This window comes from Suricata suricatta, chromosome 11 (assembly GCF_006229205.1).
Source record: "Suricata suricatta isolate VVHF042 chromosome 11, meerkat_22Aug2017_6uvM2_HiC, whole genome shotgun sequence".
Taxonomy (NCBI): Eukaryota; Metazoa; Chordata; class Mammalia; order Carnivora; family Herpestidae; genus Suricata; species Suricata suricatta.
Window position 1 is genome coordinate 106177227 of NC_043710.1, and position 24575 is coordinate 106201801.

Consider the following 24575-nt stretch of genomic DNA (forward strand, 5'->3'; position numbering starts at 1 on the left):
TTTTGCAGATTTTAGTACAGGACACAGCACATTGCGGCCCTTGAACTTTTTCTTCCTCTCTCTCAGTGATTCCTACGAGGCAGAAAATGAAGAGTGGAACTCACCCAGGCCTTGGGGAAGAGGGGGGATGAAGCCATTTCCCCAGGGCTGGGCAAAGGCCCAAACTAGCCCATGAAGCCAAAGGCAATAAATAATCCAGGGACCTGTGAGGTCAGGGCCCTGGCCTCCTCTGGCTGCCACCCTGACCCGCATAATGGGCCACAGGCAGTTATGATTCATACTGATGCTGACTGGGCTCCTGCCAGCCTGGCCTGAGGAGGCTCCACAGTTGGAACTGAAAATATGGCCCCCCGGGGACAGCCCGGGCCATGCTCTGGGGAGCTGGGCGGGCCGGAGGCTTGGAGAGCGTTCTGAGAATCGGGAAGTGGAGACACATGGCTGCCTCGGCCTTCTTCTGCCTGTGCAGCTGGAGCCCCGGGGAGAAATCTACAGCCATTACCCAACCAGACAGAGCAAAAAGAAATGAGTTTAAAGTACCAGAAGGAGGACTCAGATAATAATAATGTAGTGAGTGGCTTGGGCAGCAACTGTTGCAATAATATTACCTCCCATTTGTGCAGGACTTTATTGTGCACAAAATGCTTTGCCATATATTATCATACTTGACCCTCACAACAACCCCGCGAAATCGGCAGCCTTCACCTGGATTTGCAAGGGAGGAGGCTGGCACTCAGGGTAATCCGTCTGCCCAGAGTTGCACAGCCTGTTAAGAAGCCTGTCTTCCAAGTTCACTGCGCTGAAGGAGACGTACCTGAGCGAATGAGAACACTGCGTGGCTCGGAGCTGAAGACGCACCATGGGTTTAAGAACAGAGACCTCCTTAAGAGGTCTGAATGAAATTTAGAACGAGTCTGACTGGGGGAAATGAAATGGCCCCGCGAGTCCCAAGTTCGTACCGTGATATGAAGGCAGAAAGGCCATGGCCATGAACATGGCGTGTGGTACTCGTGCCTTTGAACACTCACTCTGCTAGCACAGCAAGGATGGCGACTCTGCTCCTATTTTTAGGAGTAGGAGGTGAGGATGAGGGTGAGGGAACCAACGATGGAGCTCTCTGTCAAGGCTGCAGACCAGTCCCCACGGTGCGCACGTGAGCTCCAAGGCTATCAAACAGGGATGTCAGGAACGAGGCCAGAGAGAGGCAGTACTCGAGAGATCTCTGGAAATTAGCAAGAACAATGTCTCTGAGTTTGGCCTTGTGAGCTCCATGCAGGAATGGCCGGAGACATCAGCCAGCCTGGGGAGAACAGCTGCTCCGCGCATTCTACGTGTGGAGAAGATCCATTCCCGAAGCCTGTCTCACTGTCAGAAAGGGATCCTAAAGCCGAGTACTGAATGGACTTCCTCCTTGCCCCCTCTTAAAGGTGCTGTTATTTCTTCCCTTCTTCCCAAGTGGGGTGGGGCAAGCCGATGGCCTGACCACCCTCAGAATGATTCTCTGTGTGGCTCCTTGGGCCTCTCCTCCTGGGTGTTGTGAGCCTAGGGAATGCCATCCAGGCACTCGCAAGCCCTGGCCTGCATCATCTTGGCCTCAGGGACAAGGGACAATGGCGTGCTCTGTGCTCAGGACAACTGTGCCTCAAGGAGCTTCGATTGTTGGGGTCCAGGAAGGAAGACAGAAACCATGCTAGGCATTTCAACAGAAATGGTTTTACTCAGGAGTCTGGTTAATGGAAGCAAGTTATCCAGGTCTGGGTGAACAAAGGGAAGAGCTTAGGGCCATCAGAACCTAGAAGCGCCCAGGAGGGACCCTGCAGAGCTGGGATCTAGACCTTAAAGGAGGAGGTGCTGCTGATACACACGGAGCTTGATGGAGGGCCCAACGCTCAGAGCTCTGAGTTAAGGGTGTGAGCCGCTGCTGCTGGTCTCTGGAGTTCAGAGATGAGGCTCCAAGAGCTGGGACTCCAGGGCACTGCCTGCCAGGCCTGGGCTCTGGGAGGGGGTGTGGTGAGCCCGATACTGGGAGGGCCAAAAGAAGCTAGAGACCAGTGGGGCCATACTGGCAGAAATACAAGTAAATGGGAAGGAGCAAACCTCCCCTCCCCTCCCCCAGCTTTCCAGTCTCCGCCTAGCTCACCCTACTGGCAGGACCAGACAGGAGCCCGCTGGCCAAGGAGAAATGCAAGTCGCAGAGTCCCAACTCGGCCTCACAAAGCAAAACATAAAAAGGTGGGTTTGGAGCTTCATAACTGGCATGGAGCCTTATTCCCAGGAGATATATTAACAGAGGAATATTTTCCAGACAGGCACAAGTTGCTTCAGAGGGTAGTTTGGACTCTCCTGCTGCCCACATGCACAGCCAGATCCTTGAGTCGCCAGGTCTGAACCCCCAGTTCTTAGATGTCAGTGACAGGTCCTAGGGACTTTATACATTGCATTAGAAAAAACATCTGGGGTAGCATGTCTCCATCTCATCCCTTTTGGGATCATCTTGATCCTTTGCCCCTTACTCCAGACTGAACAAAACCCACTTCCAAGGCATTGGAAAAAGAGAGATTCGAGTGTCAAACAATAATAGCAAGGAATTATCAGTGTGGGCCTGTGATTGTGTCATATAAAAAATAAAATACACACCAGTTAATCAAAGCACTGCAGACACTTTTAAGTAATCCCACTTTGGCTTTGCATAACTCCATATACCGCCGGCAGCCCTCTTGTCTACACCAGAGACCATAATGTACATCAAAAATTCTCCTTTAAATTTATTTTCAGTAAAGATTGGTCTTTTGAACTGCGGCAGTGGAGGCTTAAGGGTACAAAATCTCTCTCGCCTTTTTCTCTTTTTTTCTCTGTCTCCACGGTCTTTCCCTTTGGTGGGGCGGGGACTCCAGGGTGGGGTATGAGCGTGGCAGCGGGTTCTGCACATCTTGTCGAACCTTCTGTCCTTTGCATGGATCAGTTCCTCTCATCTGCCACTTGATTAAGACGTTAAAGCAGCAAGGTGAAGGAAGGTTGAGATGCAGCAAGGAGGAGTAAGAAACAATTCCCTCCAGTCTCCATTTGCCTTGGAGAAAGGCTCCAGTTGCCGGGCCCCCAGAAGGTGCTGGGCCAACCCAGCTGCAGCGATGCAGCCTTAGTGCTTTCCCAGAACCTCAGATGTTGTGGAATGCACAGTACTGAGTACCTGGGGGGTACTGACACACAGTCACACCAGTGCGGAGCCCTGCCTTGCTGCCCTCACCAAGGGGATGGCAAATGTAACACAGGGACCAGAGCGGGTCATGTTGCGGTACGTTTCAGTGGCTAAAGCTTAGTCTTGGCTTTGAACTGGGTTTTATCACCTGATAGCTGTGTGACCAGTTTTTGTTTTTGTTTTTATGGTGGTGAAATATGCATAACATAAAATTTACCATTTCAAGTGTTCACTTCCGTGGCGTCAAGTACTTTTACAATGTTGTGCAACCAACCCTACCATCCGTTTTCAGAACTTTTTCCTGTTCCCAAACTGAAACTCTGTTAGACACCAACTCCCCACTTCCCTCTCCCCACTCAGCCCCTGGCAACTACTGTTCTGTTTTCTGACTCTGGAATTCTAGGTGCCTAGACCAGGGGAATCATACTGAATTTCTCCTTTGTGACCGGCTTAATTCACTTAGCAAGGTTCACTTCAAGGTTCATCCATGCTGTTGTGGGTGTCCCTAATGTCAGCTTGTCTCCCAAGTGGGTATACTAAGCGTTGTCAGCTCACACTGCTTCCTTGTCCTGCCTCAGATGAAGAGTGGGTTAAGTGAAGCCAATGGGGGAAGGTGAGGATATCTTCACAGACTCTCAGAGCTGGAAGGGATCTTCAGTATCATCTGGCTCTAACCCCCAGTGTTGGAGGACCCTCTTACTTCTATCTCTGGATGGAAAGGTAGGCTGAAAAGAAGAGTAATCCTCCATATTTTTAGAAGTAATCCCCCCCCCATTAGCTTACTCGATCATAACAGCAGCCCTAATGCAAGTCCATGTAGGTCTTATTTTCTCCATTTAACTGAGGTGACACCAGCGCCTAGAGGGCAGAATGAATTTGCACCTGACCCAGTGTGTGGAGGCTCTCATTTCCAGTCTTCCATCCTTTCTATGCGACACTACCTCCATGGTAACCCAAGTTTGCAGACCTGTGTATATTTAATTCCTTATCCAAGGTTCCCTGGCCCTTCTCCTTTTTCTTGGAGTTATCAGCTCAGAGCCCCAAATCAGCTATTTTGAACCTCTTAGGTCACATCCTAGGAAAGGAACGGGGCTGGTTAGGCACTGTTGAGTAGGACTGAGGTGAAGAGAAGAGCTCAGAGCAAAGGGGCCCATTGCTCTTAAAAGATTCTGCAGCCTCATCAAGGCCACCATTTTGTGAGTCGGGAGACGCTCTCCAGCACCTGTTCTAAGTCCCTTCCACAGTCATTGTCATTTTCTTCCCTGTTGTCCCGAGATCCTGAGAGTTTCCACAGGAAGCAAGGGAGTCACAGAGTGGGCTTTTCCTCCTCACCTCTAATGGTGGCCACAGCTGGGGAGTGAGTGCTCAAGGTGCCGTGAGGAACATCCCAAGGGCTTTCTCCCCAGGGGTCTCACAAGAGTCGGGTGAAATTTAAGAAGCACACACTGCTTTCCATCTGCCAGCTCAAGGGTCGGGTGTCCCCAGATGGTGCAGGGCGGGTGGGGGCAAAGGGCAAGGCGAAGTATGTCGACTTGAACATCAGAAGAGTGTAAGTAAGAACTGTTCTTCTGTTGGCTGTCCATGCCTTTCTTTTGATCTCCTGCAAGGAATGCAACCTTGCAATAAATATTCCAGCCTTACGTAAATAAGCTCCAGCCTTCTCAGGCCTCTCCCGCCAGCCCCCTGGATTCCTGACAATGAAAACACAGGTATATCCCCTAAAAAGGGGTCACAGCTGGGAACTCTCCAGGACATCCTCAATGAAGCAATGGCGTGTGCAGCTAAGTGGTGTTGGGATGGGGTGGTCAACGGAGGCAAATACTCCTGAATCTGCTTCTCTGGGGGTAGGAAAGCTTAGGGAAAATGGCGGCTGCTAGGCAGTCTAGGTAAGAGCAGAGGAGGCTGTCTTATTGGGGTGTGAGTGGCCAAAAAACTTTCTGGAAGCCCAGGTCTTCTGAGCCTCTGGAACTTTCTTTTCAGCTGCTGCAGCTGCACATTCTTGAAAAGCCAGCCCTTGTGAGAAGCATCTCCCAACTCAGACATGAGTCACGCCAGCTTATTTTAAGGCCTGACCCCTTCCCGGGAAGGGAATCCAGCATGGAAAGCCACGTGCTGGAAGGCGACCATGGACCCGGGCCAAGGGAAACAGAGCCCCCCTCCAGCTCCTGACCAGCTCCTTCCCAGAAGCCCAGTGTGAGCGGAGGCCAGGAACAGCTGTCCACACTGACACCCACTCCCTCGCGGGGGCAGGGACACAGGGCGTGCAGGGCCGCAGCTCTTGTGCCCGCGGAGAGGCCGCTGAGGCCTGGGGGGGAAGGGCAGGCACCGGAGGCCCTGTGTTCCCCTCTACCTGGGGCTCCGCCTTGTTTTTAAGTTCACACCAAATTGTCCTGAGAGGCTCCCGCCGTTTGGGGATAAATGGCCAGAGGGAGTCCAAGGCTCAGGCTCGCTCTGCCAGATGTAGTTCAGTCCTTTAATAATTCATACCCCCATTTCCATACACAGCCCACTTAAAGAGAGATCCCAGGGAAACCTAAAAGCTTTTCTGATTGCACGGCCTCATCCAGCATCTTCATAAAAGGTCCTCAACCGGCCCCTCAGCATTGACGACATCAACGCTTATGAAGAAAAACTAATAGTTCCAGCTGGCAGTCATTGAAAAGTCACTTAATATTTTTCAGTGCAAGGATCTATCCTTAATAGGACACAATGTTTTTTTCCCTAAGCAGTTGGAAAAAACCCTTGACATCATATTAATAATGTCAAGTTTTATTGGCTCTCTCATTTGACATGATATTAAACTTTTCAGACTCTATCTCGACTGAGGTACAAGGTTGTTAAAATGCGGACAGATTGGAGCCCGACAAAATGTGGCACGGGAGAGATGTCTGTCCAGGGGGAGGGGAGGGGGGGCGTGAGGCCTGGCCTAGGCGGGCAAGTCGTACTTGGCGGAAAACCTCTTAGAACCTCACCCCCTCCCCCACCGTCTTCTTTCTGACACTGAGTGATGCAGGCACCTCAGGGCGAGACGGGGCTTCCGAGCTACATGGCACTGGGCCACTCGTCATCCTCTGGAGTCTGGTTCTCTGGATAGAATAAAGGGAAAGCATCCACATTAAGACACAGACCTCGGGCGCCTGGGTGGCTCAGTCGGTTGAGCGTCCGGCTACAGCTCAGGTCATGATCTCGCGGTTTGTGGGTTCGGGCCCCGCGTCGGGCTCTGTGTTGACGGTTCAGAGCCTGGAGCCTTTCTTCTTATTCTGTGTCTCCCTCTCTCTCTGACCCTCTCCTGCTCACGCTGTCTCTCTCTGTCTCAAAAATAAATAAAACATTAAAAAAAAATTTAAAAACACAGACCTGTCTGTGGTCAAGTTCAGCCCAGCTCTGCTTGGACAGGAGACTGTGGCCTCCTACTCATACCAGGGGATGGCATTAATGGCTGACACCCACGGGCCACTCCCTGGCTGACCTGGTCTAAGCGCTCTCCCTCCCACATTAACCCGCCTTGGCTTTCCAAGTAGCCGTCTGAGTTAGATGATACTGGTGTCAACATTACTTCCTTTCTTAAAAAAATTTTATTTTAGAGAGAGAGAGAGAGTGCAACTGAGGGGGAGGGGTAGAGGGAGAGAGAGAGAAACTTAAATAGGCAGCATGCTCCGTGCAGAGCCTGCCACGGGGCTCGATTATATGAACCCTGATATGATCTAAGCTGAAATCAAGAGATGGACGCTCCACCGACTGAGCCACCCAGGTGCCCCGTCATGACCTCCGTTTTTAAGACACAAAACTGAAGGAAAGATTTGCCCAAATTTCAGGGCTAGTACGTAGCACATCCAGGAGTCCTGTCCAAGTGGGCTGTGGCTGGACACCCCTGGGTGCGGTGACACTCACTCTGGAGGGGGTCGCATCTGTAAAGGCTAAGGACCCCATCCGGACCCTTAGACCTCTCCCTCACCCGGGAACCCCTCCTCTTCCCCCCGTGTCACTGGGGGTGCCTGCCAATGACAGCATGCGGGTTTCTACCAGGCAGGCAGCCTCGACTTTGCCTGTCAGGTGCAACACCATAAAAAACGTATTTTAAGCAAAGAACAGCCCGGCAACCCAATAATGCATGTCTAAAGCCATCTTGATGTTGGAGAGATACAGTAATACTTTTATGCTTTGTTTAAAGAAATTGTTTCCAGCATATTTGTAGTGAAATCACTCCGAAGAGTTTATTTTGGATGATTGATTTATAGGAATCCAGCTCACACACCCAGAGGATGACACTTAAATCACATCTTCTTTTCATTTACAATAAGGAGCAAAATGATCCTATTTTGACAAGCCTGATCATTTTGGGGGCTGAGCAGCGTCCTCGGTGGGCTCCCTCTGTAGCTCGCGGAACTGAGAGAGTATTATTACGTCTCATTAAAATCATCCGCAGCTGCTCTGGCTCGGCTCGCTGCCCCAAAGAAAACAGGGCCCCTGGCAGTGTATCTGGAGTCGCTACCTGCTGGTTTGCAGGGAGAGCACAACCGGAAGTTTCTGTGGTTGTGATTGTCAGAGCCTGTCTCCCTTGGGTTTGGAATTAGAGCGGTTCTGAAACGCAGCGCCCCTTCCTGCCCCCAGGAGGGGTGAGCTGCCCACTCATAGGCCTTCCATTGTCCTCCCCTCCCCCACCCTCCCCTTGATGCCGCCGGCATGACCTTCTGGCCCTCTGACCTCCCAGGGGCCTCACTGCTTTCCTGGGCTCAGGGGGAGTCTGAACTGCCCAGGCGGTGCTGAGGGTGACTCGTAATGAGTCGGTTCTCTGACCTTCGTTTGTTTCCAGATTCCCAGCTGGGACAGGAGGGTGCCTGCCGAACACCCCCAAGTCCAAGTCCACGCTGCTGCGTCCCTGTATTTGTGCTCAGCTCCCCCGCTGGCTTGGGGTCCTGCTGAGTGACTCCCTTCCTATTGGGGGCTGACGGTGGGGGTGGGGGGCGTTCTCCCTCTTCCTCTCCTGCCACCCACGCCAGGCCCCTTTATCTGGTCGCCGCTCGGCCAAGGGCCTGGCCCTCACCACTCTCGCTTCTTGGGGAGAAGAGAGTTCAGTCGGTGGCAACCACACAGCGAGAGGACCAGGAAAGTTCTCCTGGAACAAAACCTCGCCAAGTTCTCCGGGCCCGTGGCAGTCGGTGTAAGAGCAGTCCAGCGAAAGATCTTCCTTCTCTCATCTCCCTCTTTCATCTTCCCTAATCCCCTCCCCTCGACTTATCTTTCTTTTTCCCTCTGCCCCCAGGCCCCCCCCCCTCCTCCTCTTTCTATTCACCATCAAGAACAGCCAATTTAGCGGGCGGCCAAACGGCTCCAGCAAAGTCCCCGGGATCAGTGGCTGTAGGGAATGGCACCGCCAGAAGGGAAAATCAAAGATGAAATGAGCATTTGGATCTTGCTGAAATGGAAGCTTAGCCCCCTCTGTGCATTATTCATGTGCCGCATTGTCACCCCCTTCTCTACACTCTCCACTGAGCTCCGAGGGAGCCCCGATTCCTGGTGGCTTTGAAATGCTGTGCACTCTGACATGGATCTACCCCTGAGCCTGCAGCTGGCCCAGGCAGGGCGGTGTTCCGGTGTGGCTCCGGCCCGGCTGCGGGCCAGGTGAGCCTCCGCCGCCAGGACATCCCTGTGACCACACACTTCAAGCCTCGGTCAGGATTCTCACTCCGTGTCGAGTGCTCCACACCCGAACCAAATGTTCACAATCTGATCGAGCTCCTGGCTCCTAGTCGATCGTTTTAAAATGTGAACCACTGACCTTGGGCAGGTCACTAGATAGCTCTGAGCCTTGGTGTCTGTCCCATACGTAAGACTTGGAGCTCATAGTGGCCTCCTTAAGGGGATGAGGCAGAACTGAACCAGCTCACACGTGTAAAAGTGCTTTGTAAGCTGTAAAATGCTGAATTAACATAAAAGCAGCTAAGGAGGGCTTTCAATTGTATTGGGTATTTACGATGCGCTGGACATTACGTGTGTGTGCTTGCTTATTTAATCCTCACAGATGTCCTGATGACGCTGATAACAAACAGTCCTACCCCCTGCTTACCAGGAGGGAGGCACAGGGAGGTTGGGGGGGTCCACAGCTCACGCGTGGCAGAGACGGGATTCCAACCCGGATCTGTCTCCAGAGCCCCCGCGCTCACGATTGTGATAAGGTGCTATTCGCATTGCTCTTATCACCCCATAACTATCCTGCTCTTCCCAGCCACTTGGCAAGTGCCCATCCCAGACAGAGGAGCAGGCTACTCTCTTAGCTTTGAACATAAAGCAAAAGTTGATTTACTACATCTCAAATATTCTGCCCTCCCCAGAAAGCCCCTGGACGGGAGACAGTCAGATGCCCCGGGGTCCTTGGCTACTCCACAGCCAGTGGCTGCGTGCAGGGAGAGCCGGGAAGGGTTGACTCCAGCTTGAGACTCCTGGACAGAGGGACTTTTGATGGCTGGGGACGCTAGGGCCAATATTTTACCCTTTTCTTCTGGAACTCATCTATGGAACCATTCTCCTGGCAGGAGTCAACCACTGTCCCTCCGAGAGCCAGCCCAGAACTTCAGCAAAGCTAAGTGCAGAGAAGAGGCTGTGTGTGCGAGGCCTTTGATGGAGCCAATGAGAGATCTTTCCAGAGGATTATAGTGACACGACACTTAGCCCTCTTCACGGGCACGAGCTAGGAATAATTACCCAGGGCAGCCTTGCTCAAAGAGGCAGTAAGCTGGCTAAGGCTCTTAGAAGGCAGGCCTGATGACATCGTTATGTATCCGGCCCAAGGCTCAGGACGCTGCAGGGTCGGGTCTTAGCTGATTATCTGATTCTGTCACCAGAGAGCTTTCAGCCAGTCCAAAAAGCCAGCCCCCAGGTTTCCCCAGGGAAACACCAAGCTTAGACACCTGCAGAGGGGTCCTCGTGTGGCATTCTGCCCCGGAAAGCCTTCCCGGTACCTACCAGGTCCACACGGACGTGGAAGACGAATTACCAGAGTGTCTTCTTAGCTTCCGGCGTTCCTGGCACTTAGGTGATGGGGAATCTGTGGCTTCCGTCCCTCCTGGGCGTGAGACACAGATTCTTTCCATTTTTTTTTTTAATGTTTTATTATTTTTGAGAGAAAGAGAGAGTGAGCAGGGGAGAGTCAGAGAGAGAGGGAGACACAGAATCCGAAGACAGGCTCCAGACTCTGAGCTGTCAGCACAGAGCCCGATGTGGGGCTCGAACCCACAAACATGAGATCATGACCTGCGCCGAAGTCGGATGCTTAACCGACTAAGCCACCCAGCTGCCCCGAGACACAGATTCTTTCTTCAATGAGAAACTTTACCACTTTCAGTCTGATACTGGTTTCCGCTGTCAAAAATGTCCACCTCTTGCTCGGCTGGGGGCTGAGGCTGGGCCATTCTGTGACAGAGCTCAGAGTCTGGGGCAGAAGATGGACAGAAATGCCTATTCTTTCTGCTCAGGAGGGGCTCACATGGCAGCAGGAGGGAGTAACCTTAGCTGTAAAGAAGGACTTGCTTGGTTTTGAAGGTAAGCCTCAGATGCCTCCTATAATTGTGAGATAATGACTACATTTTACTATTGACTTTATTTACCATTTTAAGAACTTTCTTATAGTATCTCATTTAATCCCTCCCACTACCTGATGAGAGAGGTCTGATCGTTAGTTTTCCATCTTCTAGTGGATAAAAGTGGGGGTTCAGAGATGTGAAGTCAGGTATCTGAGGTCTGCAGCTAGGAAGGGATGAAGTCAGAATTTAGACCCAAGGGTTCTGATGCCAGAGTCTGCACTCCTAACTGGGGCCTTCCAGGCGCCTCCCTGCTTCCTGTTAAGAAGTGCTGGAGGGGGGGGCCTGGAGGGCTCGGTCAGTTAAGCGTCCAGCTTTGGCTCAGGTCATGATCTCACGGTTCTTGGGTTCGAGCCCCGCATCGGGCTGTGTGCTGACAGCTCAGAGCCTGGAGCCTCTCTTCTCTGTCTCCCTCTCTCTCTGACCCTCCCCTGCTCATCCTGTCTCTCTCTGTCTGTCAAAATTAAACAAAAAACATATAAACATTTTTTAAAAAGAAATGCTGGAGGGATGTCTCACCGGCGGGGCTGGACACACACCCAGGAGACAAAGGCGTGGGGGTGGGGCCTTGCGGTTTGCCCATCTCCATCTCCAGAGAGTGCGGGGATTCTCATCGATGTGGCTCCCTCCCTGCCCCCTGGACACGGTTGGTCCGGTTTCAGCCCTGCCCCGTGAGCTGGGAGGGAAACGTGAGGATGGGAAGGCCTTGCTGGGACTGAGCCTAGCCCAGGGTCCCTCTGCGCCCCGGCCGCCACAGCAGCCTGACTTGCACCTGCTGAGGGAGCTCGCTGACTCCCAAGGCGGGCCAAGGGGTCCGTCACCTTTTCCATCCACCCTCTGCCCTGATCTGAGTAATCCTGCCCACGTGGTGGCCGCAGACCCTTCGGCTCTGGCCCCCGCTGTCTCCCTGGCAGCTTGGCGGAGTTTTATCTGGCCCACTAGGTCTTGTCGGTTTCAAGAGCCCCCTGACCTTTTAATAAACATTTCCTATGTTATCGCAATATTCCCTAATTCATTCCCTTCTGTCCCCTGAAAATCTAAATCCTATTTAAGTTAATACCCTTCATTTTCATTTATAAAGACAGATACAAAATAATTATTTCCTATCTCCGCGCTTCCTTATCTCCTGTCCTAATAATGCCTTCGGCGGACGCGAGTTTCCGTCAGTTCAAACAGTTGTTTGTTTTTTTGTTCTTTAAGGAAGAAAAATAAAATGCGCTCTCGGGCTTTGTCTCCTGTCTCCAGCCTTCCTGGGCTCCCTTCCCCTCCTGGTCCCTGGTGTCTCCTCCCTCCTGCTGGGAGGCCCTTGCCCAGCAGGGCTCCTGTCATTTTCCTGGTGGGGCTGTCCCCATCTGAATTCCATCGCCCGTCGCCTGCCTTGGAGCTCATCTGCCCGGCTCCACGCGCCCCCGGAAGGTAAAGTTGGTTAAGATGAGCAGACGTGGTCTCAAAAAGAAACATTCTGTGGTTTCTTCTCATGGAAACCAGTGAGCAGAGAATTCACAGTTCCCTTCCTCGGGCTTCTCTTTGAAGTGTTTGATTGTAAGGAGGGATGAAAAGGGATGGGGAGATAGTGGTGGCGTGAGGATCCGGGTGTAAGTGGCGTCCAGGAAACGAGGGACCCAGACTCCAGGGACCACCCCCACGTCCCTGGTTATGCAGATTTGGGGAACAGTGACCATCATTTTCGCTGCTTTGTACCTGAGTCAGTCCTTCCCTCCTGTCTTTTACTTTGGGACGATAAACACTCAACACACAGACTGCGTGTGGGGCTTGGGGGAAAGTCATTCGTGGAAGCCGACTGATTTCCGGGGGATCTGTCCTGTTCTCCGAAAAGGGTTACTGAAACCCAACCGTTGGCCCTTGCTGAGGGCCCCCCCATGCCAGCCACATAAACGATTTTGTTTATTGCTGGAGAGTTCAGGAACCTGGCGGCCATCGCTTCTCACCCGTGAGGCAGCTGAGGCTCGGGAAGACAGGAACTCGCTCACGTCACCTGGGCAGCAGGGGGGTAGCTGGCTTCGCCCCCAGGTCCCCCCGACCCCACAGCCTGTGCGTCTTCCTTCATGCCCCGCGATCGCTCCCACCCAGACCTTCACGGGAGGAATTTCCGTTACTCTTCCAGCTTTAAAGTCTCTATCAAGGCCAGGAAGGCACTTGGAAGCTCTTTTGTAGGCATCTAATGGACAGGCCCTGGACTCTTTTATCATTCGTGAGAAATGCAGGTGACGAGGCTCAGAGAGAAAACGGCGGGAGCGATGCGTCTGAAGAAATCAAGGGCCATTGGGTGGGCAGCTCAGGCTTTGTCTCAGTCAGGTTCCTTCACTTCTTGTGGTCCAGGAAGACTGAGGCCTGGGAGGGGCGGGCCTGGATTTTGCCTTCACTCAGCTCGGCGGCTAGATCATGCTGGTCCAGCGCCAGCTCCGGGGCTCCCTACTTCATCTTCTGGAGGGATATGGGGAAGCCAGAGGGGGGCCAGGGATTTGGGAGCCTCTTTAAGACTCAAACTTGGGGTAAAGAAGGGGTTTAGGGAGGTTGGCAATGGCCAGAGTCTTCTGGATAAAGAAGGAGCAGTCACAAGGTTAACACTCCTAGAAACCCAAACTCTGAAAGGGGCAAGTGTCCCTGAAGGCTTGACTTCTAAGAGGGGTGTCCATTTTTGGTGACGGCTGACCAGCCAGGGCTGTCTGTCTTCCGGTTCCCTGGAAGGTCCTGACCTGGGGCACCAGTGACCTGGTCGCCCATGTTACTGGGCTCAGCGACATGCATAGAAACCTTACAGAATATCATCAGCATCGTCATTGTGCAGACTGGGCCGGAGACAGGAAGGATGATGGCAACAAGGAGGGTCTTAGCTGGAGACCGGTTACAAATCAGTGCTAATCAGACAGCTGTTTCATAGGACTGGGCACCTGAACCCGAAACCTAGTCAGCTGAGATGATACCTTCTGGGTGACATTTGGCCCCTCCTACCACCTGGTCCTGTGACACTGCCGCCATTGGAGCCATTCTCTCGCCCCAGGAAGTACTTCTAAAAATACACGTGCGCAACGAGCCAGGAGAAGCATAATAAGCCACTGGGACAACTGGTTTGCAGTGGGGCCATGAGGGGTCGGGGCTCCAAGACAAGCTCTTGGGACCGTAAGAGTGCAGCTGCTGATGAGGGGCAAGATGGTGGACTCGGTCATCTTCTGAACATAAGTTGTCCCCCTGCAGGGTCAGGGGAAGAATGGAAGAAGGTTTGGGGGGAGGGAGGGGCCATCCTGAAATGCGGCTTCCTGGATGCAAAAGGAGCGTGGCCAATCCAACATGGTTCCTGCCAGCACTCTGGGGAAGGAGGACCGCCTGCTCTAGAGGAAAGGACACACAGGCTGGGGTCACCCGAGCTGGGTTCGGATCCCAGAGCTGCCTCTCTGAGCTTCTGTTCTGGTCCCATAAAATGAGCATGTGTGGCTGCCGGTGTTTCCCACGCTCCACTGTATTCAAGTACCATTTTCATGAGGTTTGTCAGTTCTCTGGGTATTTTCCTTTCGATCGGCTTGCTTTCAACATTTGGCCTCACTCTCGACAGACCATCCTCGGTACGTGGGCTTGGGGTGCAACTCCCATTATTTTCTAATGTACATGATAATAGACTTAACTGTGAATTCTCTCCAAGGCTGGCCTGCGTATCGCCCAGTCCTGCCTTCCGTACCTCCCTCTGAGGGGCTCCGGGCCAAGCGATGGCAGGCTCCTTCCGTCTCCGCGGAAGCCATGAGGCGTTCCTCCGGGAAATAGCTTCCTTTTCCCTCTCTAAATGGAGACTAGCGTTCGCAGAAGCTCTGAGTCCCCATTGGGAGAGAGGAAAGATCTGCATGTTTCACGGATGCTGAAGCCAGATTCTGAGAGGGATGACAAAGTCATCGCTAATTGCAGCCAATTACTCTATCGGGTGGTACTGGTAAGGAAAATGACTTCAAGCCCAGAGTTGTCTAGGAAAGAATTACCATACTGGTAAATAATTTTGACTCCAGTAATTTTTAATGCTAAAATTTGCTACAAGTACTTAGAGAATAAAAGAAAAAAGCAACACTACACGCAAGGTCTCCATTAGAGCTTAATAAGGCAGTTTTGTAATTAATAACCCACGAGTCACACCTGTAATTTGGGGTATGAAGAGGAAATATTAACTATGTTTTTTTTTCTTTTTCTGAAGGGCAGAATTATTTGCTTTCAGCTCCCTGAGAGAACCCACTGGAAGGTGCCTTAGGTTATTCCAATTTATCCCTCCTCTAAAGGAATAAAAATTCATCAAGGTGGACGGCACATTGTGTATCTCCTACTGGGCTTGTGATTTCCTTCCGTGTCTCTTCCTGGCCTCTCTTTTCTCTGTGCCTCAGTTTTATCATCTGTAAAGTGAATATGAACCGCAATGGCCCGAAGACTGTTATGCTCAAGCACCATGTATCTGTAAATAGATAGAAAAGCTGTAAACTGATGCTGCGTCCTTAAGCAAACACTGATACCAAATTGCTTGGAATAATTTTATTAATTTATCATTTTATTTATTCCCATTCATTAAGTACCTATTAAACACTATCAGTCATCACTCAATCTATCCATCCATCTACCCCATTAATCTACATTTTCAACGAATATCTAGCAAGCTTCATTTACATGCTATATCCTGGGGGAGACGTAAAAGAGGGGTAAAGAGGGAGCTCTGGCCCTTTGAGACCCTGGAATCTGTTTCTCAAAAAGAAATGGACAGCTGATAGTTAACTGACAATACAACCTCACGGGAGCTAAAGATACAATGGATGCTATAGAGGAAAAACATTCTAAGAAGTAAGTATTTTTTAAGAACTCAGAGGAGGAAAGAGATCTTTGTAGGGTGGTGGAGCCCAAGAAGTGACTGAGAAGCGGGGGAGAGCTGGGCAGGGAATTTCAGGATGAGCTGCACTTGGGCTGGCAGAGAAGAGTAAAGGGCGACTTTAGGTGATGCTCTGCCATCCGATTGCGGTAGGACTTTCGGCAAATCTCTTAACCTCTCTGGTCTTCCGTGTTTTCCTCTAAAATGGGGGGTTGGACTGGTTGTTCCAAAATCTTATGATCCAGTGAAATTCTGGACCGGGGGGGGAGAGCGTGAGTGATTTCAGTACAAAGAAAGGCAGGGGAAAAGCTTCATGACCTTCGAAAGACCTTGTCTGATTTGCCCAGAGTGACTGTTCTGCGTCAGAAAGAACAGCCTCCGTTTGAACTGAGGGCTGTAGCCTGGAGGTCTGATCCGAATTCCCTTTCCCTGGACTGGAAGAAACACAGTCTCACTATCTTGCCAACAACTGCCTGTGGCGAATTCAGTACCCTGCTTGATGCAGCATTTGGAGGAAATTTTTCCGTGAAAACAAAAGTTTTTGCTTAATTATTCAGCACACTCATGCGTTTAAAAATACTGTCCACTCTCTAACTAGCTGTCTTTTTAACAAAGCATCTTGGCTTCCGAAGAGCCGGCCTCCATTGTCTAAAGCTTCCTTATAAAGAACTCCGGGCCAGGCGTAATCCCAGCTGTCCCTGGGCTTAGCGAGAAGCTTCCCCAGGCAGAATGAGGTGTCTAAAGTGCCTTCCTGCAGAGATACGAACAAGTCCCATCACGCTCCCTGGGGGCTGGTGTAGGCAGAGTGTGGCTGGGGGAGAGACAGTAAGACAAGGTCATTTGGTCCAAGTGCAGATGGTGAGGTTTAGGGGATCAGTCCTTCTCCACTCTGTATCTTGCTGGAATTTTATTTATCCATGTGTCTTCCATCCATCTAATGTATTCATTGCCTACTCTGTGCCCCGCACTGTTGTAGCTCCTGAGACCCGCACGCATAAAGAAGAATTTTCAGGGGACATGGGGAAATTTTCTGGAGGAAAAGAAAAGGCCTAGAGGAAGCCTTTTAATTTTTGCCTTGCCCAAATTTAACATCTTTGATTTCTTAGAATCTTTCTAGTTGCATGGCATTTGGGAGAGGTTGGCTCGGTTGATAGAAGTTATCAACTCCAGAGAGCAGGACCATGTCTGTTTCACAGGCAGTTCAGCCCACCACTAGATCAGCAGAATCCCAGTGACCAAAAGGTTTGGATGATGAAAATGCTATTTATCAAAACAGCAGCCCACTGACATGCCAAGTTATAGCATTTAATGTAGTCACCAGCCTACGTGTGTCCCCTCAATATTCTAGCCTGGCTGTCCAGCCTCCTTGCTGAAGATGCCAGGAACAGCTACATCAAAAGAGAGAGTGCCTGAAGTTGGAATCGTGAGGCATTCTAGAGTGAAGTCAGAGGGTCAGAAAGGACTGCCACTTTGCCTGTGACCCTGCCAGAGGGTCTTTCCACCACTGCTCGCTTTCTGGGGAGCTGCCTCCCTTCCATCGGGGTTGGAAGTGTGGGTTGGATGGTGTGTGGTGGTGGTGGGGTTGAGGAATGGGATTAGTAGCGATCTCTAGCCTCGGACCACGGAGGCTAATCCAAACTTGCTAATCATTTGATTTCCAGCACCGGAATAGAAGACAACGAGATAAAAATACCGTTAAGAAGGGATTTTGGTAGATATCTGATAGGACATCCTATTATGAAGGTCCCAAAAGAGACTGAGGACTTATTAAATCAGCCATGACCCTTGGTTTCTTCCATTGAAAGTTGGGATAAGACCACTTATCTTGAAGACATTTGTGATGATGGGGTTGAAAGAGATAATGCATATGCACGCACCTAACACAGTGGCTGGTCCCTAATATGTACTTAGTGTCTGTGGCTTGAATCTGCATCTGAACCCTAGAGAGGAAATGAAATCTTCTCTAAGAAGGTGGTCTCTAAGCTGGTCTATATAAACTCTTCAGCATATTTTGGCCAAGAAGATGCCACCTTTCCCCCCATGGACAGTCCATCCTGCAAATGGATCTGTTGATATTGATTTTAAAAATGAAATGATTATCTTGAGCCCCCTTTGAAAACATAAAAAAACACAGTCAAGAGACCTTGCATTCCTCAGATTCCATGATTTGTCCATAGCAAGAGCCAGGAGGTCTCATGGGCCATTGGCTCTGAGCCCTGGAAGTGAGCTATGGTTCCTAAGCAGGTGGGAGAAAATAAAAGTCCAGTATTTTGTCAATAAGTATCTCAAGTGTGTATTGCTAAGCTTATGCTTTCCAATTCCCCATTCCTTTCTCACATCAAAAGGTGAGAGGCAGAGATTGGCCATCCCCACTAAGGACAAAATAGTAGAGAACAGGCTGAAAGCAAGGATCTAAGGTAGATGTTGGCAAGCCCTTCCAAATAGAAGAGAAGGAATTAAAATTGGAATGGCTAGCCAGGGCCAGCCCTAGATTCTTTTCCAGGCATCTCCAAGAATGGAAGAGGTGACCAGCTACTGTCCACTGAATGCAGGTACACTATGAGCTCACCTTGTAGGATTTCTTCCAAGTTCCACCAGAGACTAGGCTGGGAAGCAGGTGTCATGCTTAAGAAGCTACTGAGTGTGGTCCAGGGTCAGAGGCGGACCCTCAAAAGACTACTTTTCTCTTCTGCTGCCATTTGGTAAAGGGAGGCACCGGGCTGGGAGATTCATTTGACAGGAAAGGTCAGGAAAATGGCAGTTGTTGGTCTCTGGTGGCCAGAAAACCTCCCAGTGAAAGTCAACAGATGTGGAGATAGAGCAAAGGGTGAGGGGTCACCTTATTAGGAGCCTGAGAGGCCAGCTGCCTTCTGGAATGTCTGGAGGGGTGGCTGCCTTGTGTGATTGGACTCAGTCTCAGGGCCGGGAGGTGGGGTGAGGGGCAAGGAACAAGAGCTGCAGGTTGGAGGAAGGAGGCGGCAGCAAGAACGAGAAAGGGCTTTCCTAATCTAGACACTACGTCTGCTGGAAGCATGGGTACTGCTAGCTTTGGGCAGGTACGCCTTGTGTGCGATTGTGCCAAATGGAGTTGCATGGTTGGCTAAAAAAAAAACCCCAAACCTTCTACTTACTAATTTGCATGTGGTTTGCATCTCATTTGCATACTATTCGTTTAATGTCATATGCACACACTTCCCAGCTCCTGCTTCTTCTCTTCAACCCCCCAACCAAGCTCTTTAATCTCCTTCCTTTCTCAATACCGCTGTCCCCCAATTTTTGCTTCCCACTTTGTGCTCTTCTTCCTTCAAAGTGGTAAAAAGAGCAGCGGCTTTGGGGTTGGACAGACCTGTCCTCTAACCTAGCCTCTTCTCTGTTCATCCATTGTTTGAGGGTCAGCAAATCTGCAATCTCTCCTGCTCTCATCTGTAAAATGGGAACACTGACACCAACATCACCGAGCTGTTGCAGAGAATAGGTTAGGTCTGCGAAAGAGCACGTGGCCAGAGGGGAGGAACTGAATGAGGGCCGGACTGCTGGTCCAGCTCGGGGTGACGGCTTCCAAGTCCACTCGGGAAAACTTGGCACCCCTGGAGGCCCCACTTGCTGTTTTCCTTGGAACTGACGGATAAGTCAGTTGCTTCTTCAAATTCGTCTCTCTCTCGGTCAGGTGTCCAAGCTGCGTTTAGAGCTGGGACACGGGAGGAGACGCGATGTGGGCACCAGTCTTCCTTTCTGGCGTTTTCCAGTGTCTTCTGATTTGGGGTTTTCCCCATTCATCTTCCCCGGCACCCAAATCCTGGTGACGCCCTGGATACTAATCCCCGGGCAGGCTCGCTTCCTCGGCAGCTTCTCTCCCAGGCCTCCCATCAGTTTGATCCCCAAACCCTGAGGGCATAGCCTCAAATCCCTGGCTCTCCCAGTGTCCTTGATCAGGCCACCTGTCCTGGCCTGCCCAGGATGTCTGGGTCAGCTTCTGCGAACCCCTTGCCTCTTTGTCCAAACAGCATCCCGACTCCTCTCCAGGCATTAGCTTCAGAGTTTATATTTAGAGAGAGGCACAGCAAGGAGAAACCTGTTAAATCTCCACTCTGGGTCCTGAGCAGTCACTTTTGTGAAACACGGCTCCCACCACCTCATCTCCTTGTCAGCCATTTGTGCTTTCTCTTTTTCCCTAAAGCGAGTGTGAGAGGCTGCACTGAAACACAATAGGGCTCGAGTGGCATTTGCTATGTGCCAAGCACTGTTCCAAGGACTCTATGCACATGATCTCATTCAATCCTCACGGCAACCCCAGGGACTGGCTACTAGTACTATCCCCATTTCACAGATGATGAAAAGAAGATAAACAACCTGTCTGAGGGCTCGGGCTACAGAGGGCAGAGCCAAGTTCTAATCGGGGCAGCCGGGTCCAAAGTCCATTCTCTTGGCTATTGGTCATAGGGGGTCAACAGGGAATATGTGCGTAGGATGGAGAGCAATTATTCTTGACGTTTTCCAAATTTAGGAAGAGCAGGCTTGTGTTGCACTAAGCAGGGTTAGGTCAGACGTCAGGTAGGACCGCCTGTTTCGAAGAATCCCCAGCAGGGCCAGCACAATCGTATGCATGGGGACCAGCTTGCAGCAAATGGTGGCTCTCCTGGGGTCTGCAAAAGCCACGTGCCTCACCGGCATGGAGGTGTCACGGAGTGAGAAGTTGGGCTGGAGAGCGGATTAAAGACTGCTGAAAGGTGGCCAGAGAATCGATTAATCAATCGATCAATGGGGTGATGGATATTTGTTGAGTGTTCTCTGGAAAGCCACCCCTGTTCCAGGTTCAGAAGACCATAAAGATTCATGGTTTGGGCGGATGGGATGGAGGCTCCGGCTTTTGCTCTGACCTCTCGTTTGCCCCGTTGTGTGGTCCGGATCTCTGTCCATGTCTGCTCAGGTCCAAGAGCACCGCCCCTGTGCTGGGACCGCCCCGCAAGCTCTGTACTCACTCCAGGCTAACTCCTGGCACTCCTCCCCAGGTGGCGAGCCCAGAGCCATGCCCCTGATCACCTTCGTCCCCCACGTTCCCTCCGCGGGCTCCTCTGAACCCTGTCCGGTGGGCTCCTAGGATGGTTGACTATCAGTTCCTTCGGACCCTATCAGCTGCTCAGAAGTTTACAGGGGAGTCACGCATTCACTTCGCCTTTGGTTCCCATACTCTACAAACACTAATAATCTCACATGTGACGAGCCCTGTGCTGGGGCCCAGGGACATAAGGATCAAAGAGTTCTGTATGCTCCGGTTCCCAAAGGCCTCCTGGTAGTAGGGGAGACAGAAAACTCCGGAACCGGTTGTAGCATATTCCCAGATCCATCCTGGCTCACGGTGATGAGCTAGGAAGTCTGTCCCTTGGTCAGGGCGCCTCACCGCCTCTGTATTTTCAGTATGGCTGCCTTTGCCATCCATCATACCAATTAATTAATTAATTGCATTTTATTTTATATTCTGGGAGTTGGGGTGTTTTGAAGGCAAAAATGCAAATGTATGCAAATCAGCACATAAATGTATGCAAAGACAACATGGAAATGTGTCCCCAGATTTCCTGGGAAAAAAATCTGGAGGCCTCAGCCAGTCCCTCAGCAGTCTGCCTGTCCCCAGGCCTGTCCTAGCTTCCCTTTTGTTTGGGTTTTTAATCTGCACTGGGCTCCGGTCCTGGCCACTCTGAGGTCACAACACAGGTGGGCAGGCCGCGGCCTGGCCATCCATTATCCCGAAACCTCTCAGCTTCCCGAGCCACCGGAAAACTCCCGCCTCCCCTGTAATCGGCTTTCATTTGAAACAATCAAGAGATTTCCTACCACTTTCCCCTATGACCAGGTCTCATAAAACACCCAGATGCTGAGTTTCAGGTTTGGAGCCTGGCTTCACTAAGAGACTTTAATGGAAGAGGTTGGCAATGTCTGCTTGTTATTATTGAAAAATAAATCCAAACCATTTTATTGACCATCTTCTGTGCTCACAGCCTTGGTTTCCCCGGAGAGCTGAGAGCCGACGTGGAGGCTGGGGGAGGGGAGGGCTGGGAGGCCTGCGGGACACTCAGTGGCTGTGCGAGGGGCGGCTGGCCAGCAGGTGTCACAGTGATAAACAGCCTGTCTCCTGCTCGGGACAGGAAGCCTCGTGGACGCAGCCTGCGGGGAGGAGGGGCTGTGAGGACAGAGGCTGACCGGGACAGCGTGAGAGGAGGATCAGCCTTGTCAACCGGGTAGAATGTCGTCAGGGGGTCTGGCCCTGCAGCCAGAGCCCAGGAGGCGGACTCCGGGCCGCCAGCACTGGAAGGGACGGCCGAAGGGACGAGCAAGCAGCTTCCCGCTCATGCCCACGACTGACCACGGCCGCGAAGACGTGGCCTTAGGCTTGGCTTAGCCGCACGCCAGCTCACACGCCATCAGCTTCCCGAGTGTGGCCAGGCCCTCAGGAAGATGTGTCAGCTGAGGACCGCCTGGGGATTTGATTCAGGCTGAGCGTGGAGAGTTTCCGGAGGGTGGGCGTTATGAGACACCAGCACAGATGACGAAGAGAGGGGGTGGATGGGAAACCTCTCCCTTAGAGACCCTTGAAACAAACCCAGCACCCATGTGCTGTGTGGGAGAGGAGGCACAGCTCTGGAGGCAGGGGGATGGACTGGGTGAGTGCTCAGACTCCAAGGAGACTACGGATAGATCCGGCCAAGTGCACGGGCAGTGCGTCCTGCCTGCCCAGGTGTGGCCACGCCGACAGACATACGTAGTGTTCCTCCCTCCCCCCCTCCCCCCTCCCGAAGACAGATCAGTGGGTCAAATCTTCCCCTCCAGGATGAACTGGAGCTCTGCTTCCTTCGGCCGCTCGCGCCGTCTCCCTCCTCTGCGAGGATGCGAAGCCGCTCCCGTCTCCGGGGGAGAGCCCCTCCGGGCAGCCTCACTGCCATTCCGGCCGGAGCCCGGAGCTCAGACCTCTGGAGGGGCACAGGGCAGCGTTCTGGCAAGCAAGCATGTCAGAGCAGCTCTGGCGTTTCCCTAGAACAATTCAAATTGCTTTTTTTACACCTCACTGCACTATGCCAACCCTGATTCACATTATTTGTGCACTCGCTAAGTGTACATTATCTGATCCGTCACCCTGTAAAACGCTGCAAGAGAAATCCGTGGCTCCTGTCTGCTGCTGACTGTGGGTCAGGCACAGAAGTCTCTGTACAAATATTTCTGAAAAATGGGAAGGAAGGAATAAACCCAGTGCCACCACCAACAATAGCCACCATGCCCGTGGGCTGGCAGAGAACGTCCACGCCTCCTGCCCCAGTAACTCAGTCCCTCCTGGAAAAGGCAGCTCAACCAGAAAGCTCCGGCACGGTTCCTTCCCCTGGCCTGCTCTCGTGTCACGTTATTTAACAGGAAAAGACAACCAGGAGGGGAGATAAGTCTTTGAACCCAGCTATGCAGATTTCCTCTGACTGGAGCGAACAGTCTAGAGAGCGCTGAAGGCGAGGGGTAGGTTGGCAGGGGGGTGCGTGTGAGGAAGAGAAGAGGGACACTCATCTCTGTCTTGTGACTCCTCAGCCTCTCTGGGGGAATAGGGCGCCCTGCCCCTTTCAGCCCGAGGTACTTTAAAAATGGATCAGAGACCCTGGGATCCTTCCATCTGGGGTCACCTGGGGGCTTCGCAATCTGGCTGTCAGGGTGCCTACCGATGTTTTGACATAGCTTATTTCTAGAAAACCCATGTGTGAATAGAAAATTAAGGGATTCCTACCTTGACCGGATCATCGTGCCCTTCTCTCTCCTGTCATCTGGGTAAATCGGAGGAGTTTTTGTTCCTGGAGACCCTGCTCTGTCCCAAATGGTCCCTGGGACTTTGACAATCCATCCCGTGGAAGATCAGGGTCTTCTTTCTAAACGGGGACAGCTAGGATCTCCTGTAGCCCGGGCGGGAGCCCCTGCACAAACGTGAGTTCGGATCCCTCCCTGTCTCCAGGGAGACCGTCAGGGGCACCTTCTCCTCAAGGCCAATGACTCTTCGCAAGAGTCCGGCCTTCCCGCTCCGTCTGAGTCTGAGGGTAACTCCCCGCGTGCGTTGGGAGAGCACACGCAGGGCGTAGGAGCCCACCCCAGGGCCCATGGGACGGAGGAGGCAGAACGAGAGAAAGACCCGGGCCTGCCCTGGGGTTGCTGGCGATCTGGTTGGATTGACAAACAGCTACCTTTCCCAGCTGATCCCGATCTGGCTCCAGCCCCGGGGCTCCTGACGGGCAGCCGAGAACCAGGCTTCCTTTCTTTCGGCAGGAGCCAGCCGCTTCCACCAGGGAGCTCACAGCTCGGGAAACAAGAAATCTGATGCCTCACTGCCACTCACTTCCTCAACCTTCCTTCTGGGGAAAGGCAGAGCTGCCATATTGTAGCCGCAACCCCTGATGCACCATCAATTAAAAACAGCAATAATTATGCATGGGGAAAAAAGCCACAGATAATAGGCTTCCATTAGATTAAGTAGTTATATGAATAAAAAAAAATAAAACCTATACTTCGGCTAATTAAACCCACTCACCATCTGATTAAGATGTGTTGTGAGACCATGGAAAAGTACCAGCCACTGACTGTAAGTAATCCGGTACAGATGGGAATTAATAGTATATTCCCCGGCATAGAGATAATGGATCTCCATAGAGGTTAATCAGAATCATTAATAAGCATCGACAGGATGGACGGTACCAAACAGCTGGTGACTAATGTCAGGGTCAGGGCCGGCCTATGCTCCCAAATAAAAATGGCTTCTTGGTTCCGCCTGCTTCTCCCACTGAGATCAGTTGCCTAGGAGAGAGATGCGGGCTGACTTCTTGAGATGCCTTCAGGTTGGAGGGTCTATAACCGTTCTAAACCTGCTGTCTGGGCTCAAGCGGAAGCAAGAGGAATTGTGACCCATCCAAGAGCCTGGGGTCAGGACTCAGCCGCC